Below are 4089 nucleotides of genomic sequence, written 5' to 3'. Positions count from 1 at the left end.
CCATATGTTTCTGTATTTGATTCTTTAGTGCAGATGTTATTGATTCAGGGATTTCTTTTTTTATTTCCAATCTGATGTCCTCTATATCTTTCTGCAGCTCTTTCTGTATTTCAGAAGCCGTTGATTCATTGCTTTCAGCTGTGTGATTTCCATTTTGTTCTGTGTTAGTGTCCTCTGCTCTTGTTATGGGTGGGCTTTGGTTCTGAGGTTGCATTTTGTTCCTTCTCGTCATTTTTTGTAGCACTGTCTTCTGACCTTTGTTGTAGATCTTTGCTATAGTTATAGCCTTCGCACCTACTGAAGTTCAGGTGCAGCTCTAGAAAGTTTGGACTTATCCAGCTGCGTCTGGCTTGGGTCTGGCTGCTGTGTTCAGCTCCTTCCCGATGCTGCCCTTGAGGGTGAACCTGTTGTGCCCCTGTGGCAAGATGTCTGCTCCTGGACTTGCTGTTGGATCTATCCTCTACACACTCTGCAGGGATTGCAGCTGCAGAGTTACACCCCAGGCATGTATGCCAGGCCTGAGCTGTGCCTGGAGGGGGCAAAGTCAAGTAGGGGGAAGAGGAAGCTCTCCCACACACTCACCAGACCTGGGCTAGGACTGTGTCTGGGGGTTCCCGGAAGGTGGCAGAAATTCCAACTCGGCGGGTGGGGTGGGGGAGGTCTGCGGAGTGGTGGGGGGCATCCCAAGAGGGTGGGAGAGGATCTGGCCCACACTGCGCCTGGGCTGGGACTGGTCCCACCGGCGCAGGGTAGCAGGAAGCTCTCCCACACACTCACCCGACCTGGGCTAGTACTAGGTCTCTGTATTGCTTATTTGAAATCCACAGTGTTTATATCTTGAAGTTATAATGCACTATCACAACTACCATATTGGTATTGATAAGATTCAAGAACATATATTTCCATTAATATTACCTAAAAGATTCATAATTTTGGTTTTGTATTCCATTTCTGAAAACTCCTGTTTTTATCTCTTCAATTACTAAACATTTTCTATATTTTTTATAATTTTAAAAATTTTAATGTATACAGTATGAGATGTTTTGTAATTGGCTTTTGTATTCAGCAGACATTTGCTTATAAGCACTTGGGTCACCTTTACAGTTGCAGGTTCCATAAAGTGGAATACCTCTAAAAATAAAATGGAAATTTGATTTATTTGACAGTATAGAATCTGCAAACCCAAACATCCAACATACATCTAGAAAATTTTGCTGATTTTTTTAAAAAATGTATTTGGTTGTTACAGTGTTACAGAGTCACACTATGCAGGTCGGACTCATGGTGATCCTCCTGTTTTCAGCCTCCCTACAACTGGGATTATTGGCATGCACCACTACACCCTGACTCTGTGGCCAGCTCAGTCCACCCTGGGGGCAGGGCTGGCGTGGTATGTGTTGCTGAGGATAAAACTGTGGATCTTGCTCTTCCCTACACTTGTGTAAGCAGGACCTTTATTCTGCTGAACTATCTCAATGGCCCCAAACGTATCAGGTTTATTTGTTTTTTATTTGTATTAAATAGAAGGCTTTTGTTGGAATTGTTTGTACTCATAGGCATTTCAGGTTACTGTAAAGTTCTTTACCTAATGTGGCTACTATAGAGCTATTAGAAAATCCTGTAATTCCACCATATTGTTCTTAAGTCACAGGAAGTCTATCTAGTCTGCTCACTTTTATCCAGTGCCTCATGCAAATGTGCAGGAAAGTTTTAGAAGATTTTTATGAGGGGCCAGGGAGATGGCTCAGTAGAATAAGCACTTCCCTGGCAAGTGCAAGGGCCTGAGTTCAATCCCTAGGTCTGCAAAAAAAGAAAAAAGAAAATAGAAAGATTATTATGATGTCTGGTTTAATTTCCTTATCCAATTATAACCTTATCATTTTCATCTACGCATTGATGTGAATTTGTTGACCTAATTCATATTAAAGTTCCTCTGCTTCTTCAAATTATTTTCAGTTGTATCTTATGCATTTTGGTTATCTTTTGTTTTTTTAAGAGAGCCAAAATAGTAAAAAAGAAAAGCAGAAACCGAACCCAGATCTTATTTAAAGTTTCTGTTTCATCTGATAGGCTCTTGTTTAAGCTCAGCATACAGGCTCCAGAAGGTTTTGTGAGTTGCTCCAAAAATAATAACAATGCTTTTTTCCCCTGGTACACCATTCTTCTGTCCTTGGTTTGCTTTGTGTTCCAAGGAATCCTGTTCAATATTTGCTGGAAAAGAAATAAACAAACCAAAAACAAACTATGAGCCTCCTATTGATACTGGCAACCTTTGTGGTGAGGCTTTCACAATCAGTAAGCCCTTCTTTCCCTTTCCCTGAGTAGGAAAGGGGGATGCAGGGCTTGACTGTGCCTGTGCTGTTAGCAGACTGCAGTCTTCTGCTGCCCTCCCTGTGGCCCTGGCATGAGGATGGCTCACTAACACTGTGCTGCTACGTTTGATTATAGACTGGGTTTCTGGTGTAGAGTGGACTGGAAGAGCTCGGGCAAACCAGGGCTTGATGGTGTCATCTGCTGCTGACAAGTCAGATGGCTCTATGGTGCCCTGAATGTTGAGTTGAGGTTGGGAAGCATTCAGTGTTTGCTGCGTCTGTCCTCCTGGTGCATCGAAGCATGAACAAAAGCGAGGTTTGAGGTTGTAATTGGACCCCTCAGCAAAGCCTCTGTTGGACTTCTGCTTTTCAGGGCCTGTGACCAGAAAGAAAAGGTTTTTTCTTCTTTATTATTGGTACTATTTTGCCTTGAGTGGAGTGGAACTGCATATCTCTCCATTATGAAGTCCAGATGCCTGTAGCAGCTCCCAGGAAAACACAGACAACTCACTGTGTTGTACACAGGTGCTCGAGTCCTGAGATCCAGGTCAGTCTGCCAGATTTGGAAGACTTGTTTCTTTTATCATTGTCCATTTAATAAATTCCTGCATATTCCGTTATGCTTAAGGGAGATTAAACAGGGAAAACAATCACCATCTTGTTTACTACATGAAATAGGCAAAAGGATTTTGATGCATCTTCGTGGATAATATTCCTTCTCTTTTTATGAAATAGTTGTTTTGGTCGTATATATTTTTCTTATAATTGTCTCATAGAGGTAGAATCTAAATCATCTACAGTTGATATTTTCATGCTGTGAGAGACAATCTGAAGAGCAGGAGCTCTTGTGCTCTTGAAGGTCCAGTGATTATTTGCAGCTCCTGTATTTGTGACCAGCTCCCATGGGTTGAGATTAAGTCCTGTATTAGGATGAGGGCCTCTTCTGTTTCCAATCCATTGTTTTAGAGAGAAGATGGCTGCTTTTGTAGGACTAGTAAGTGTAAAGAATAGTTACAATTTATTTAGTAAATTGTTCTGGTCTTCTGAGGCTGCCATAATAAAATACTGTAGCCTGGGTGGTTTAAACAGTACTTATTTATTTCTCATAGTTTTGAAAGCCGGGAAATCTGGGTGCCAGTGTAATCAGATTCCTGGTTTGCAAATGGTTGTCTTTTTATGTCATCACATGTGTAGAGTAAAGAGACAAAAAGGCTCTTATCTAACACCCATTACACTGAAGTTCTTGGCTTCAAAACACACATTTGTTGTAGGATGGGCCCATTTAATCCATGGCACATATTTAATGTGTGTGTGTGTGTGTGTGTGTGTGCGCGCATGCGCGCACACACACTTCATTTTGGTTTTTGCTTTTTTTTTTTTTTTTTTTTTTTTTTTTTTGCTTTTATTAGATCTTTCCTTATTTTCAGTAAGTGATAACCACTTCAAGATCTAATCTCCATTCTAGGACATAGGATCATGGAGAGAAAAAACACATACTTCAGCAAGGTGTGAATGTTTAAAATGTGGTTTTTTTTCTTACTTGAAATAGCATCCTTCATTCTGGAGTAAATGAGCCTATTGTATCATGGCTATTTAAGTTCTATATGTTTTCATTCAAGTCTGACAAGATAAATGATATGATAAGAGATTACGCCCAACTGGACCCATCAATATTGTGCTCAAGATTGAAAACAATGTATTTCTAGGTTTTTAATAGTTTCTATTTCGGTCATTGGTGTTACGTTACTTTAGATTTTTTATTATTTTTTAAATTTCA

At 40.4% G+C, this 4089-nt stretch overlaps 1 pseudogene; it reads right to left on the bottom strand.

Annotated features, from left to right (window-relative positions):
• Positions 1-3871, bottom strand: part of LOC101570333 — a 78474-nt pseudogene extending 74603 nt beyond the window's left edge.
• Between the last annotated feature and the right edge of the window lie 218 nt (positions 3872-4089).

This window comes from Octodon degus, unplaced genomic scaffold (assembly GCF_000260255.1).
Source record: "Octodon degus isolate 3935 unplaced genomic scaffold, OctDeg1.0 scaffold00013, whole genome shotgun sequence".
NCBI lineage: Eukaryota > Metazoa > Chordata > Mammalia > Rodentia > Octodontidae > Octodon > Octodon degus.
The sequence above is the reverse complement of the archived record's forward strand: the minus strand, read 5'-3'. Positions and strand labels throughout refer to the sequence as shown.